The sequence below is a fragment of the Brienomyrus brachyistius genome, unplaced genomic scaffold (assembly GCF_023856365.1).
Source record: "Brienomyrus brachyistius isolate T26 unplaced genomic scaffold, BBRACH_0.4 scaffold716, whole genome shotgun sequence".
NCBI classification, from domain to species: Eukaryota; Metazoa; Chordata; class Actinopteri; order Osteoglossiformes; family Mormyridae; genus Brienomyrus; species Brienomyrus brachyistius.
The window spans coordinates 36,454-53,878 of NW_026042991.1; the positions used below are offsets into that span (position 1 = coordinate 36,454).

At 46.9% G+C, this 17,425-nt stretch overlaps 1 non-coding gene across 1 annotated transcript; it reads left to right on the forward strand.

The window, feature by feature from the left end:
- The first annotated feature begins 5,850 nt into the window (after nucleotides 1–5,850).
- On the forward strand, nucleotides 5,851–5,922 carry trnad-guc (transfer RNA aspartic acid (anticodon GUC)). The gene has a single exon. It is a non-coding gene; the product is annotated as a tRNA-Asp (tRNA).
- The last annotated feature ends 11,503 nt before the right edge of the window (nucleotides 5,923–17,425 follow it).

Consider the following 17,425-nt stretch of genomic DNA (forward strand, 5'->3'; position numbering starts at 1 on the left):
CAGCTGCGTGGCTGCCATTCCCACCTCCTGATGCCGCCCCGGATGGGGATAATGGCCCACATAAACGCTGATGCTTATTAGCCCTGAGAGATGCTGCGCACCCAGCAGAAAGGGGCCCTAGTGACGGCCGGGATTAAGCCAGATACACACCACACTCTGCTCCTGTCCCACACTTTCATTCTCCACTCTCCTGTGTTATTCATGAACTCCAAATTACACTCAGCGAGGGTGCAGTTGCTCATTCCCGCAGCCTGCTGTCCTGTCTGTCTTCTGAAAGCTCTCGTCCCACAGAACATAGGCTTCTTCCCAGCTAAGTAAATATTTCATGATCACACTGAAGCAGTAGTGGGTTATCAGGCCTGAAGTGATATATTCCTCCCCCACAAAGTATGCATGGAGACACTCTGTGTGTCTTACTTAACGAAGATAAAACTCCCCCCCCCCCCCCCCCCCCGTGAATTTTGCTGAGCTCAATGCTCTGGAGATGACGGAGATCGAAAATTATACCGGAAATGTTCCATATGTCCTTACAGATGTTTCCTTTGCCTTCCTTCATTGAACAAACCCGTTGTCGTGGGAGAGAACTGCACAACCCCCCAGCTCTCTGTGGGGGAATGGGACCCTGCCTATGCCTTCCTGCCAATCCTGCCAAGTTTCCCCTGTAAGTTGAAGGATCTCCTAACAGGCCTGCATGTAGATTAATGTCATACCCAGGACAAAGCAATTGCAGGTTAAGGCCCTTGCTGAAAGGCCCAACGGAGTAGAATCACTCTGGGCATTCACAGGATTTGAACCAACAACCTTCCACTTGCTTGCACAGATCCCTAGGCCCAGAGCCACCACTCTGCCCCACAACCTCAAAAAAATCCTAGAATCGCCCCCAGCCTGAGGCGATATTCGAGCTGCCAAGGTGCATTGAGTTCAGGTTTACCCAGTGTGTGCTTTACTCTAATCACAGCATACTGGGTTTTCGCCGGGGCAGATGTAGGGAGTCAGGGGTTTCGGGGGAGGTGCTTACTGGCGGTCTGTTGACGAGCCAGTAGGCCTGTTCCTGACATTCCAGCACGATGCGGTCCGCCTTGCGCCTCTGTTTGGCTGCCCTGGTAGGAGCAGAGCAGTCGATGGAGAGTCAGAAAGCATACTGGGTAATTAGCATATAGCGGTAATCACTGAACTGCAAGGTAGGGTTTTCATTTTTCTGTTTCCTTTTTCACTTAGAAATGGATTTCCGACTCTAGTGTTTAGGCTGAGGTCTGATTTAACAGATAGGAGGGAAATTATGACCACACACCATGTTACTTTTTAATTTAGGTAACATCATCATCCTCTTAATACGAGATTTATTCATCCATTCTCATCTGTCCCCTTGTGTGCATTTATGAAATTGATTTCATAGCTCGATGCGACAGTATTCCCGGGCTGGGGTGGGGTTTACCTGAGCTGCTCCTTCGCCTGCATCACCACGAAGTCCCAGGTGTGGTTGATCCGTTTGTGCAACATGTTGTAGCTGTCCTGCGGAGACGATGTTTAAATGCGACATTGCCAGGTCGCACGGCTGGCTGCGTTGCTGCATGGGTTCACGTTATGACTCACAGGCCGAACCCCTCCCAGGATATCAGCTGGCAGTGTCGGATTCACAAACCCTCTTACTGATGAGAACCTAAAATGCGTTGACCCTGACGCAACATGGCGGCAAGTTGGTGGATGTCTATGTGCGATCCTACTATGTGCATAATTGGTGGGAGGTTTTCTTACACAAAAATGTTCTGAGGGCAGAAGGAAAATGATTGGTTCGGATAGATAACCAATCAGATTGCAGAGGAGGCAGGACCAAGACATCTGATTGGTTGCTCCTGCCTCCTCTAGTTGCTCGGATCCACCTCATGTACAATCTAATTGGTTATCTCTCTGAACCAATCATTTTTCCTTCTACCCTCATAATATTTTGTGTAAGTAAAACTCCCATGAGCATTCAGCTATCACATGATCTCATCAAGCAATGCTTCAGACCAGCGAATAAGAATAGCATTGAAATGTACATAAATAAAAATTTTCTCTTACCTTTTCATAGTCTATCAGCTGCCCTTGCTTTCTGATATTCTTCTTAGTCAAATAAATCGCTTTAGAAGAGCAAAAGAAAGACATGGCAAGAAACTGTGTTTTTCTATTATTCTAGTAAAGGGAAGTAATGATGTAATAGGCGAGCACATGATTAATAATTGGTAATCACCGTAATCTAGCTCGGAGGCTGGCCACTGCTGAGAGCTCCAGAAGTACGGAGTCTAGCAAAAAGGAGATGCTGTCATTTGAAACTATTCAGAAGCAGCGTGACAAAGGTGCTTTGTGATTTAACATGTCAGGGACAAGGCGGGTGGAAGGCATTTTGCTACTTTAACTGGCATTGGTTCTCATACATCAGTGTTTCCCAATCCGGTCCTCGGCGACACACAGATGATCCACGTTTTTGCTCCCTCCCAGCTCCCTACCAGACAGTCTACGTTTTTGCACCCTCTCAGCTCTGGAGCCCGGACCAGATTGAGAAATACTGTCCTACACGGTAATTCCGCAGTCTCTCCAACGAATAGTTTCGATATGCGTGCCCCCCCATATGGCCACCACCCTCTCGCGCTGCCCTCCATCTGAAGAAACCGTGGTTTTAGGTTACCTGGAAGCGATACGGCGTCTCGTCGGGCCCCAGGACGAGCGTCCTGGGGTCCTTTAGGGGGTAAATGTAGCCGTGCTTCACGATCAGATTCCCCACATGAAGTGCCTCTGAAAACACACAAAGTGGTCACTCATTTCCACGTAAACTACTCAAAGCTCAAACAAATCCACTACTCGTAGCCCAGATTTAGGCATAGTAATTCTCTAAATTTTTGTCAGTGGAATACAGTAGAACACACGATAACTAGAAACTGAGTAGGCATATTATATTTTATTTTACGGTATAGCAAGTAACTGGAAAAAACGTTGACATGGTGCACAGAATAAGCCGCGGGGATGGTGCATTCCTCATCGGAACTATAATTAATTACGAGTAATTGGGACTTTCCACTTTCCGGCTGCCTCCGCGGCCATTGGCAGTCAGGCGCTCCCGGGGGTTTCAGACCGGCGCAGCAACAGCGCTGCTAGGGGGAAGCCTAGTGTTTACAGGGAGGGGTAACTGCTTACCGGGGCAACAGGTTTTTTGCCCATTCAAGTCTGTTAATGCATCTGCCATCTACTGCCTAAAAGTCCCCTCCTTTCCATTCCGACTTCTTTTCCAATCTGGGCTGTAAATCAGGGAAATCTGCTCCCTTGCTATTTAAAACCTCATCTGCATCGCCCGGGAATTCAGGACAACAGCGTCTTGCAGAAGTGCATAATGAGGGAGACGGATAGCGATATTTCTCCAGGCATGACTGACTGCCTCTGGCTATCAGCGAAGTTTGCATCGGGACTATCAAACCGTACAGCTCAGCATGCGTAGCGGCGCGACTCGGGACTGGCCTACAGATTATTTGTACTAATAGCCTCTCAGCAGAAAGATAAATAATTCAGCAGATAAATTGACGCCAGGGGAAGAAAATCCCAAAAGCTTCAGGCGAATGGGGTGTCTATGTTATGGACAAGCTCAATTCTGACATTTATTAATTCACAGGCTCAGCAATATCAATGGAACAGAACATGCTTCTGTCAGACACGTGAATTGCATATGCTTACACATAAATGCAGCTAGGCTAATCTGTTGTATGGATGACAAATTCTATTACTTCATTTGTATTTATTATTAAAAAGACTCGTTTATTTCTGTTATTTTATTACAAAAAAAAAAAAACCTGATGACGTCTTTCGCCAGCAGGGGCGCCATCGTCGTCACGAAGGGAAAAAAACAATCGATTAACCTCACATAAGAGCACCAGGTAACGCTTCCCTACATACTTCTCGGCCCTACCTTCTTCCATGATGGAGTACTTCTGAATTAGCCACTCCACGATATCATTTCCTGGGAAGGCATAGCGAGGAAGGCATCTAGTTAGAGTCGAGAAATGCATTAAGCCGTCATAAATCAAAAACGCTGAACTCGATAAATAAATTACATAAATAAATATGAGCGCAAGGAGATCGATGACAGTCTTAATGCACAGGATTCCCGAAGACCGCCGATGTATGGGCTTTCCTGTGAAGGGCTTAAATGACCATTAGGACCCGGCCCCCGGGACACTGCACGGCCGGGTGTAAGACAACCCGGGCGGCATGAAAAATTATTTTTAAAAAGTAAAATATGTATCGTGCACCTGTCATCGCATGTGGAATCACTGTGATTAACAGTCTTTGATTCTTCATCTTTATCCCCATGTCGGGATCTTGCATCGCCACAATGACTTGTTCAATCTGGGATAAGAAGAATAGTCAAAATCGTGAAATCAAGGTGACGACAGACATAGTGAAAACGTTCAACCTAGTAATATAATAATTGCTTAATGTGTGATTTGATATGTAATCGTTATATTCATCATTAAATCACCGGAGAGACACACTCATATATTTAGGCATATATATAAGTAAACTACAAGGTTTTTCCTCTGACTATCTTAACTGCACGTCAAAGACGTTATCGGATATTCCCGACTACAGACTTTCGGTTTGATCATTTATTCGCGTTATTAATTCGGCTCCTGATTACATTAAACTAAACATGCTCAGATTGTTACAACCTTTGCTTGTCGGTTATTTTTGGGATCTTTCTGGATGGGCTCAAGGCGGGGTCTGTAAGCACAAGCAAACTGCCAGCACTTTTGTTTTACATGAAAATAGTTTGATGTCGGCCTATTGCGTTATTGTCTGGCTATAATTTGGAGGCAATATTAAACAATAGGCCCATATATTGTAAATATACATGTTGTGTTGTTTTGTTGTTATCACAAACGTATAGCCTGATCATAAATTTCATGGATACCTGGATGTTGTATGTTCCATTATATTTATGAATGAATGATTTATGTGAAGTCTGGCTTAGATTCGAGAATTAATCATATAGATTAAAAAAAGTTTTCATTTAAAACTTATCTCATATAATAAAATCCTCGTCCGAACGAACATATGTCAGAATGAAAAAACATTTAAATTATTTTTGTGATGCATCAGTATCAATAGCTACAACGTCATAACAGATATAGATATAATGCGGTTCATACTTTTGAAGTTGATGCGTATCTCCCGAAAAAAATCAACTCCAGAAGAGTCCGCGTCTGTAAATGCCTGAACTTCGGAATCGATCCTACCTTTGTTAGGCGCGGCATCTGTGTCTTGCAGCTGTTCCCTTGGATAAAGATGTTAATTGTCATGCTTACAGCATCTCGATCTCCGGCGTTTGTGAAGTTGGGATTGATGCTGTCCTGTGTTTTTTTTTTCCTTCCACACTTAAGCTCTGCTTGTTACTGCCCCATAGCGGAGCGCAAGTGAAACGGACTACCGGAGATTTGCACTGTTTTTCTGTTAGTGTGTATAATCAAAATATGACTCAGTTTGGCCAGTTAGAAAAATATGATAATAGAAAAGTATTCTTTTCCTCTCACTTTTTTTTCTTGATTTAATTACCGACTTCACGTACTTACACTGTGTCCCGTTGCACGATGTAATATTGCGAAACTATGATTTTGTGGCAGTGTTTTGTAAAGGAATTTTCCGTTTAATCATCGTCTTAGTATAAAGCTATATGGTTGTTCTGGTATCAGTGGACGTACATTATGTATTTTTTCTTCTCTTGAGCACCATGGTCATGACATGAAGCTCAGTCATTGATTACTCGCAAATGTTAGTAGTCATCCGCTGTTTATCTTGAAGATGTAAAAGTAGTGCGCGTACATCTCCTCGTTAGTATAGTGGTGAGTATCCCCGCCTGTCACGCGGGAGACCGGGGTTCGATTCCCCGACGGGGAGAGTCTGCATCTTTTTGCCTCGGTCTCAAAAGGCACCAAGCTAGAACCGGCCCCGTGTTAGTGGAAACGGGGCTTGTGACTTGTACTCATGCATAATATTCTGCGGGTCGCTCAGCAGCGCAGCATATGAAACTAGACTCGGATTGTAAGTGTGTGGTTTTGATAATTGATGTATGGATGGATGGATCCTTAATAAGAGATATAAACAATAAGGTCCAGTCGCCAACTAATCATGTAAAATACGTCATAAACTCATGGTTGTTAAACCCAGAATAAAAATGAAGACGTATAACTAGGAAAGTCAACTTGCACATTTCAATTTTGGTTCGATATAATCACGTTGTCCTTAACCCTCCAGTGCAGGAGGGGACGGTAATGCGCATCGAATGTTTCCGAACCTGTGTGTGATACAACCGAGGAAGAGCCGATGACTTCGGGGGAGGAGGGGCAGGCGACTCGGAAGAAAAAGCAGCAGAACCCAATGCAGCCTGTAGCCCATTCAAAGGCCTACTGTTGGACCTCTGCTTATTTTGCAATACGTCTTTAGTACGGACTGAAAAATGTCCGATTTCGATGAGTTTGAGAAGCAGTTAAGCGAAAATCGGCAAGGTAAGTTTGGCTTTGAAGATCGGTGTATGCTCCCTGTTTTAGGGTAATAAAGTGGCCGGCGTGTCCTAGCGCCGAGGATGGTGCGGAGGGCACTTCTGCTGGTTCCGAAAAGAAAAGCGCGGCTGGGAAATCGGTGCCTTTTATCCGAGCGCTCGCCGATTCTGAAACCTGCCCGATTCTTCTTCTCCCAGCTGCCGCAGGATCCCCGAAAACTGACCGCTTTGGTAAATCAGTGACATTCTTTGCTTGGCATTGTTATAGAGATCGCTAGGCCTGCATCCATCAGTGCCCGGCGTACATAACATGGACATTTCAATGAAACGTTATTGGGGTGCACTCGATGTGAAAGCCTGCGGTTTTATTTATTTAATTATTTACCATTATACACTTGGATCATAAATTGTGACCCGCGTATTTTCATTCGCAGTAACACACTATGCATGGATGTTTGTTGCAAGCGTTATATTTTCAAGATCACGTTTAAAGTTTTATGCAAATAAAAACGACCGCGACCACTTGATTTAAAGTCCGCACTTAATAACAGTGTTAGTTACTTGGTTTTTAAATACTACGACGAGTTTTCTATATAATGATATGATTTTGTCTCTTTCCGATGCACAATAGCCTTTCCCTTGGGTCCGAAATGCTGGCCCTGTCATCCGTACAGAATAAGTCTTTCTCACACGATCGCCGTTTCTTCATGATGTATAGACTCTAAAAATCAGCCGCGTTCCCTGGAATCATAACAACTGCTTTTAGGTCGTTATTGCAAAGTCTTGCACCTGTATCTACCTTTACAGCGGATAGCAGTAACTAACAATGATGTACAGTTATATAACAATACACATATAACTTCATTAAAGTGCAGAGAATCCAGTAAACTGAATAAACTTAAGCCATACTAACGCAACTGAAATATACAACATGCGTTACAACGGAGTCGAAAGTAGGATTGATTTATGTACCTATCAAATGGCAATCTTGTCATATCAGCTCCTTATCACTAAATCACTAAAATGTCATTCGAAACGACCTGATTCGGCTAGACGAGCACTAAGTGCCGCCGTGTTTGATAAACTAGCAGTTCCAGTCATTCATATCTGCGCTCTGACTATGCCTGCGATTGCGGTAATTGGTTATTACCGATTTACGTAAGATGCATTGGCCGCTCCGTGTCTGTACTTTTGCAGCGGTGCATTACCGTAACGCTGTTATAACTGATGCATGAAGCTGATTCCTCGAGCAGCACCTGCGTTTAAATGCTTCACTGAAAACTGCACCTTCAGGGATTTATTTAAGCTTCTATATGAAGGACCTGCTGGGATAGAAAGGTGATATTTTATTGCTAGTTTAATAAAGTGCTGTCTGTCAGATTGAAACGATATTAATTACCCATCCATCGTCCAACCAGTTATCTTAGTCAGGCTCCCCTGGAGCCTATTCCAGGCAAATTCCCCATACAGAGAGCAGAGGCAAAATTCAGGCCTCCAGACTCGGAGGCGTGAGGCAACTGTACTCACCACTGTGCTCCTATATCATTAATTAGTCTGGTTATGTTTTTATTGTTTCACAACAGACTGACATTCAAGGGGATGTCCTTGTGCCCTTGAAATTATTAGCCATTGAGAGATGGGTGTGTTTGTTTCAGGAGGGTGTGATTGAATATGTGAATTGAATGGAGGTGCTTCATTCTGGTGAGGAAACTGGGGAGTTAGACCCCGTACCACATCTTGGTCTCCGTAAGTGACTTTTAAGGCATAGCGCTGGGTCAGTCAGCATCCAGCACCCCAGGGAAGTTGGTAATATGATTACTCTGTGACTCATGGGCTTCAAACCCACAACCATCCGGACACACATTCATAATCCCTCTGAGTTACACATCTTGGATTTATCGAAATGGATGGTAGGGGGGCAGTCATGTCGCTCCGCCCACCGTCTCACTGGTACCACGGTGTCGTCCCCCAGAGCGGGAGAAGGAGCGACACAAGAAGCGTAGCCGCAGCCGGTCTCTGAGCCGTGGCGAGAAGCACCGCCGCTGGAGCAAGGACTCCAGGGGGCGGAGTCACGAGAAGCGCAGCAGCAGCCGCGACCGCAAGGGTCGTGACCGACGGAGCAGCTCACGCGAGCACAAGAAGCACAGGTACCCCCCCTCACGGTCCCGGTTACAGGCACTGAAGCTGATATCTAGCATGGTTTGAGGCCTCTTAACAAGTTTCTTTCACAATCAACCAATTGGTTTCTTCGTGGTGGGAAGGGGGACTGTACCCATATTAAATTTTAACTGGCGTTTATAAGTAGCCCCCGCCATAGCGATGGGACCTCAAAGCCAGCCTAAAAAGTGGCGCATGGTCACACCCTCATGACCTTAAACTGCCTGCGATCCAAAGTTAAATGTAAACATTCTGCCATCTGTTTGTTTTTGCCAGATTCTGAGTGTTTACACTGTATTGTTTGGGGAAAACAACCTTCTGTTTTGTGTTTGGGCAGCTACTCTCCTCGGAGAAGCCGTAAGAAAAGGACATACAAGTACTGGGATGTTCCCCCTCCGGGATTCGAGCACATCACCCCCATGCAGTACAAGGCAATGCAAGGTTTGGATGCGACGCTTCCATGTGTGCTAGTTCAGTATTGCAAGGTTATGGTATATTGGTTGCAATGAAAGCATTTATTCTGGAGTGCCCTCCTCCCCCCTGCTGGTCAAAGAGGGAATAACACTTGGGATGATTTCAGACAGTGTGAAGAGAGCTTAAACCTAGGGGTTAGAAGCAAATGAAGGCGACGATCCGGATGTTCTGGCCGTCCCTGGTTGGGGTCTTGAAGCCCTTTCTCCTCCCCACAGCTGCAGGGCAGATCCCCACGATAGCTTTACTGGCAACATCCACCACCAGCGGCGTGGCAGTGACGCCCACCCAGGTGCCGATGGTCGGCAGCCAGATGACCCGGCAGGCCAGGCGGCTTTATGTCGGCAACATCCCCTTCGGCCTGACGGAGGTGAGTCCAGGCAAAGTCCCGCGTTGCCTTCTGTCATGCATACTGGTGTCATGTGTAGCTCAGTGAGTTAGGACACTGAGCCGGTCACAAGAAGGTTGTTGGTTCAAATCCCTTGGGCAGCAGAGTGATTTCACCATTGGGCCCCCGAGCGCAGCCCTTAAGCACTATTTGCTCTAGGAACTGTCTGGTCCTGCTTCTTCAATGAAATGTATGTTGCTTTGGATGAAAGTGTCCGCAAAATAAATAGATAAATGTACTAGACTTGTCAGTCATTTTTTTTCTCGTTTGCCTGTTTTGATGTCTTCAGACGTCTGCCTGTCTTCATTCAGTGTGTCTGCCTGTCTTTTTAGGAGGCCATGGCGGATTTCTTCAATACCCAGATGCGATTGGCTGGCTTATGTCAAGGTCCCACCAATCCCGTCCTCGCTGTTCAGATAAACCAGGACAAGAACTTTGCCTTCCTTGAAGTAAGAGTCTTTCCTGCCTAATGGCTGCTGTGTCCAGGCGGAGACCGCAGCCTTCCCTGATTAACGACGTTCTTCGTTCTGCCCTAGTTTCGGTCCGTGGATGAGACCACGCAGGCAATGGCCTTCGACGGCATCATTTTCCAGGGTCAGTCGTTAAAAATCAGGCGGCCCCACGACTATCGCCCCCTGCCTGGCATCTCAGAGCAGCCCGCCTTCCACGTACCAGGTCCGTTTTGCTTGTCGCCGTCATAACCTTAATCTTTATTTACCTTTGAAGAGCCGATCGGCAAGGCCAGTTTTTTGTACTCGTTACGGACTGACTGTCCTTCGCAAGCTGCGGATGTCTTGTCATATAAAGAGGGAGACTTTCACTTTTATTTACTTAATGTTGTAAATATTTAGCAGACAGTTTTATCCAAAGTGAAGAATGTTTTTTTTTTTTTTTTTTTTTTTTGAGAAATCAGGGTCAGCCTGTCCCTAGAGCAAACTCGCCGGCCCAGTGGTGTGATCACCAGTGATGTGAACCAGTGATCTTCTGATGATAACGCTGGCATCCTAACCAGCTGAGCCACACACACACACACACAGCTCAGTCACTCACTTCTTACTGTTAACATAGGGGTGTTGTGTGGCTCTGTGATGTTTGCCCATGAAAAGAAGGTTGCTGGTTGGCAGGGTTGGCAGAGTGATTTCACCACTGGGCCCTTGAGCAAGGACCCTAACCCCCAAATTGTTCTAGGGTTGCTGGCTCCTATTCTAGTTAAAAATTCTGGACACACCTACTGAAAATGACTTGTTTTTCAGCAAGATAATGACCCAAAGCCCACCTTGAAGGTTATGCAAGTAGCTTATTACCTTGTGAACTAGGAAAGAGATGGTCCCCACAGCCCCCCAACCTAAACTCTATAGAGCTGGTTTGGGATCAGTTGGATGAGAGTAAGAGTAAGGTAGCCAGCTTGCGCGCAGAACTTGTGGAAACTCGAGGACTGTTGGAGAAACGGTCCAGGTGGGTACATATGTTAGCTGGTTGAGTCCGCAATGCTGTCATCGAAGCCAATGGCTCCTATTTTGAAGAGACAAAAATTTTGTCTTTGCAGTACTTCATATGCATAACTTCCATGCCCAAAGGCCTTTTACTATAAGGTGAATAACAGCTAAAATAGAGACAAATGCATTAAGAGCAGGTGTGTCCATACTTTTGACTGGTGCTGCATGTGTCAGCATCTCCCATGGAGAGCAAGATGGGAGAGACAAAAAACAGTCGTCAAACTGCCCCAGTATTTAGGTATTTTTTTGCTGGAGTTACATTTATCTGATATTATATAGGAGATAACGACGTCATACTGATTTGAAGTTGGCTTATTTCACTCGCGCCGTTTGCTCGTGGTCATTATCCGGCATGTTGACGGTTTGCTGTGATCGGCCGGCTTTGGGCGCCGTGCCGCTCTGTCTGCAGGGGTCGTCTCCACCGTGGTTCCAGACTCGCCACACAAGCTCTTTGTCGGAGGCCTGCCCAACTATCTCAGTGACGATCAGGTACCCCGCCCTCAGTCTCTGTCGCCGGGGAGCCGACCCACAACCCTCCTGTGTTTCTGTCCCACTGCTGCACGTGGAACTCAAGCAGGCATGCACACACACGCACACGCACGCACGCACGCACGCGCACGCACATACATACATAAAATAAACACTCGTCTCTGTGTAACTGATTAGTAGGAAAAGAAAGCCTGTCAAAGTTACCTCACCGCTTAAAATTCATTACAAGATACTGGGGGGTCAAATGTCAGCATCATGTTTAAAGCTAGCTGCTGAAAATAGCCGCACATTTGAGGTTTTTTTTTTTTTTTTTAAAGATATTCATGGGATTTATTAAACATTTATTAGACATGTAGGTAATGAGTTGACAGTTACATTACGCTCATTGTTTATCCAGCTGTAAATTATGAAGATATTGAGACCCCGCTAATGTAAAAGGTACGTTTCCCAAAACCTCATGTTATCGACTTGCATAGTTGGAACCATTCAGTTGTTATCTAATGTTGTTAGCAAATAACCTTATTAGCAACAAAGGCTTTGGGAAACGTGCCTTACAGCTGGCGGCTTGCCAAACCAGTCACGTAGCCAGTCCCTGTGCTGCCTGTTGCTGGGTACCCTGGAATATTTGTATATCGGGTTAATTGCTGAGTGTTAGTCGGATGAATCAGCCGCGTCGTTTTGCTGCATGAAAATTTAAAATCGAGTCATCTGCGCGTCACCTAACTGACGAATACCTCCACATTGCCGTACACCTGTGTTTGCCCAATCCCAGTCCTCGGGGAACCGCCGACTGTCCACATTTTCGCTCCCTCCTAGCTCCCAGCCAATCAGGAACACCGAATACCTGGTACAGGTGTGCTGAGAGGAAGCAAAAACGTGGACTGACCGGGGGGGTACCCCCGAGGACTGGGCTGGGAAACACTACCATAGACTGTGCTTGAAATGTGGGGGAGATCGACCAAGTCCCCAAACGCTTCAGTATTCGCAGACGTGCCGTGTCTCACGTCCATGTCCGCACACTGAGAACGATGACTTCACATCCCGTTAACAGCGATGGGGAGCTGCGGAAGAATCGTTCCCTACATTGCTGTGTCGCTCGAAAGGCAGAAAATACTTCGGACCTTTTTCCCGGTGAACGATTATCAGCTTCACTGGAGTTTTCACATCGTGCCCCATGCCCTATTCTGTTATGACGTCAGTGATGGATAATATTACCATAACAACATGCACAGATGAGGTCGTCTTACTCTGAAAGTGTTGAAAGGGTCACATTTTAGACATTTTCTACTTCTCATTAGCATCTTTTATGATTTTTTTTTTTTCTTCCTATATCGCCACCCCACTGAAATCGGCCCATTATAGACATAATCCATACAGGCATTTAATAGTTTACCTATTTATTTTGCAAAAGTTAATCGCAAAACGTTTTGCGTCCACCCCTGCATTGTAACATTTTGAGCTCCGGTGTCCCACTCACTTTAGCCTAAACTGTTAAAAATGGCAAGACTCAGCCCACAAGATAGTGATCGCGGTTTCAGTGAAAGGTAAGTGAGAAGTGCAGTCAGTTTGTTTTTCTTTGATTTTTTTCCTCCTTTTCGGATTGTCATCGTAATCTTTCTTATCCAGTGTGAGTCACATGTAATCCAAGTCAAGAGGAAGGCTGTACCAAAGCAGCACTGGGGGGAGAGAGTTTGAATCCAGCAGAACTGTTAATGTATTTCACGTCAAAGCCAGTAAATGTGCCATAGACAGGTGAAATGGAAACCGCTGCTTGTATCCTGGTGTTTACATTTTTTTTGCAGTCCCTGCTACCGCTTTGATACTTACAGCTCTTTCATTTTTGTTCCCCACTTTGTCCCCAGCTAGGGGCCTGTAAGATCGTTAAGTCTTCGCTCATAATTTGTTCAGTAGTACTGACCTACTGCTGCCATGCCAACATGTAACACAAGGCAAGTAAGACATTCCGTCCCTCGCACGGATATCCTCCCTGTCGACGGCCTGCCCCTGTGGGGGGGCTCTGTCCTGGAGTGCTCTTAAGCATATGGGGTCCTTTTTTTGGGGGTTGAAGGCTGGGGAGAGACTTATTATGCTGATCACAGGGTATAAATTTGATTTTTTTTTTTTTTTGCCCCTAAGAGAAGGTAGGAGGTAGCGCCCTCTTGTGGCTGCCAGTGTCCCAGGTGACTCCTTTCTGAAGTCAGTGGTTAATGCGGCTTTACAGTAGATTCCTGTAGAATAAGTGAGGAATGATGTTAGCAGAGCTATTTCGTCCTGTTTGGCTTCAAGCCGTGGCCCCTTTAGCAGGACCCTGTGGCGGCTCTTAGCTTTACCTGTGAGTTTATCTCCTGTAGGCTTTGTCCCTCTAATTAACTGCACCAATGTGGTTCTTGGTTTTAAGAACAGGAAGTCAGTGATTCGGCTGGGTTTGTGTTCTGCCGAGTCGCCCCCCCCCCTCCACATTGTATACATGGAACACTTAACATATAATTAGCTGTTTTTATTTAGTTTTTTTTTTATATACCATCTAGCTTAATTATTGTGGCCCTTAAAATCAGATGCAACTCGGTCCATATTTCAAAATTCGTAGTTGGAATTATCAGAGAACTTGATTAGGAATTCAGTTGTGTTGTATATGCTGTAGGATGGGGGGGGGGGAATCTGTGTTATCATTCATTGACAAGAATCAAAATAGTTACTTTTGTACGCTCCCAGTAAGTAAGTCATGCAGAAAGGGCACAGGGGGCTTTGAGCTCTAGTGTTGCACCGTAATGTCGAGCCACTTGTCATAAAGCCATTTTCCTGATGTCTTCACTGTTTCCTCATGTCGTTTTGCAAAGTTTAACATGCTGCTTCTCCCACAGTTAAGATTAGCATTTCTAGCGAGGCGCCGTGCCTGGACTGTCGGGCTAATCGCCCCCCCGCGTCTCCTCCTCTTGCCCAGGTGAAGGAACTCTTGACGTCGTTCGGACCTCTTAAGGCCTTCAACCTTGTGAAGGACAGTGCCACGTCACTGTCTAAGGGTTATGCTTTCTGTGAATACGTGGACATCAGTGCCACTGACCAGGTGCGTGAGGTGGGGCAGCAGCTGGAAGGTCTGGGGTGACTCGGGGCTTCCGGATGGAATTGCTGACGCTTGTGTGGGATGCATCCCGCAGGCCGTGGCTGGACTCAATGGCATGCAGCTCGGAGACAAGAAGCTCATCGTCCAGCGGGCAAGCGTGGGGGCTAAGAATGCCAACGCTGTGAGTATTTGCCCTCGGCTGCCGCCTTTCTGATGTCCTAAACCCAACTTGGTTCCTGGGTGCCTCCCAGGAAGCTTAATGCCCCTATTTCTTGGGTTTATTTGGGTCCATGTAAATTTCTCGCTGTTACTCGAGACGATTGGACGATCAGGGGGTATCTGACACTCTTGTCGCCCCCCGGGACAGACGGCCATCATCGAGACGCCGGTGACGCTGCAGGTTCCAGGGCTGCAGCGGCTGCAGAGCTCCGGCATGCCCACGGAGGTGCTGTGCCTCCTCAACATGGTCATGCCCGAGGAGCTGGTGGACGACGAGGACTACGAGGAGATCCTGGAGGACATCCGGGAGGAGTGTTGCAAGTACGGCAACGTGCGCTCCATCGAGATTCCGCGGCCCGTCGATAGCGTGGAGGTGCCTGGCTGTGGCAAGGTGGGACCCGTACTCTCCTGTACCAGTGGCAAAAAGAAGACCTCTGTAGGCACTAAACACAGGCTCATGGGAGCATTTCTTGCACAAAAGTGTTTTGAAAACGGAATAATTTTTTGTGTAAGAAAAACAATCTGATTGGTTCAGATAGACGACGGACGATCTGATTGGTTCAGATAGGCGACGGACAATCTGATTGGTTCAGATAGGCGACGGACAATCTGATTGGTTCAGATAGGCGACGGACAATCTGATTGGTTCAGATAGGCGACGGACAATCTGATTGGTTCAGATAGGCGACGGACAATCTGATTGGTTCAGATAGGCGACGGACAATCTGATTGGTTCAGATAGGCGACGGACAATCTGATTGGCTCAGATAGGCGACGGACAATCTGATTGGCTCAGATAGGCGACGGACAATCTGATTGGCTCAGATAGGCGACGGACAATCTGATTGGCTCAGATAGGCGACGGACAATCTGATTGGCTCAGATAGGCGACGGACAATCTGATTGGCTCAGATAGGCGACGGACAATCTGATTGGCTCAGATAGGCGACGGACAATCTGATTGGCTCAGATAGGCGACGGACAATCTGATTGGCTCAGATAGGCGACGGACAATCTGATTGGCTCAGATAGGCGACGGACAATCTGATTGGCTCAGATAGGCGACGGACAATCTGATTGGCTCAGATAGGCGACGGACAATCTGATTGGCTCAGATAGGCGACGGACAATCTGATTGGCTCAGATAGGCGACGGACAATCTGATTGGCTCAGATAGGCGACGGACAATCTGATTGGCTCAGATAGGCGACGGACAATCTGATTGGCTCAGATAGGCGACGGACAATCTGATTGGCTCAGATAGGCGACGGACAATCTGATTGGCTCAGATAGGCGACGGACAATCTGATTGGCTCAGATAGGCGACGGACAATCTGATTGGCTCAGATAGGCGACGGACAATCTGATTGGCTCAGATAGGCGACGGACAATCTGATTGGCTCAGATAGGCGACGGACAATCTGATTGGCTCAGATAGGCGACGGACAATCTGATTGGCTCAGATAGGCGACGGACAATCTGATTGGCTCAGATAGGCGACGGACAATCTGATTGGCTCAGATAGGCGACGGACAATCTGATTGGCTCAGATAGGCGACGGACAATCTGATTGGCTCAGATAGGCGACGGACAATCTGATTGGCTCAGATAGGCGACGGACAATCTGATTGGCTCAGATAGGCGACGGACAATCTGATTGGCTCAGATAGGCGACGGACAATCTGATTGGCTCAGATAGGCGACGGACAATCTGATTGGCTCAGATAGGCGACGGACAATCTGATTGGCTCAGATAGGCGACGGACAATCTGATTGGCTCAGATAGGCGACGGACAATCTGATTGGCTCAGATAGGCGACGGACAATCTGATTGGCTCAGATAGGCGACGGACAATCTGATTGGCTCAGATAGGCGACGGACAATCTGATTGGCTCAGATAGGCGACGGACAATCTGATTGGCTCAGATAGGCGACGGACAATCTGATTGGCTCAGATAGGCGACGGACAATCTGATTGGCTCAGATAGGCGACGGACAATCTGATTGGCTCAGATAGGCGACGGACAATCTGATTGGCTCAGATAGGCGACGGACAATCTGATTGGCTCAGATAGGCGACGGACAATCTGATTGGCTCAGATAGGCGACGGACAAGCTGATTGGCTCAGATAGGCGACGGACAAGCTGATTGGCTCAGATAGGCGACGGACAATCTGATTGGCTCAGATAGGCGACGGACAATCTGATTGGCTCAGATAGGCGACGGACAATCTGATTGGCTCAGATAGGCGACGGACAATCTGATTGGCTCAGATAGGCGACGGACAATCTGATTGGCTCAGATAGGCGACGGACAATCTGATTGGCTCAGATAGGCGACGGACAATCTGATTGGCTCAGATAGGCGACGGACAATCTGATTGGCTCAGATAGGCGACGGACAATCTGATTGGCTCAGATAGGCGACGGACAATCTGATTGGCTCAGATAGGCGACGGACAATCTGATTGGCTCAGATAGGCGACGGACAATCTGATTGGCTCAGATAGGCGACGGACAATCTGATTGGCTCAGATAGGCGACGGACAATCTGATTGGCTCAGATAGGCGACGGACAATCTGATTGGCTCAGATAGGCGACGGACAATCTGATTGGCTC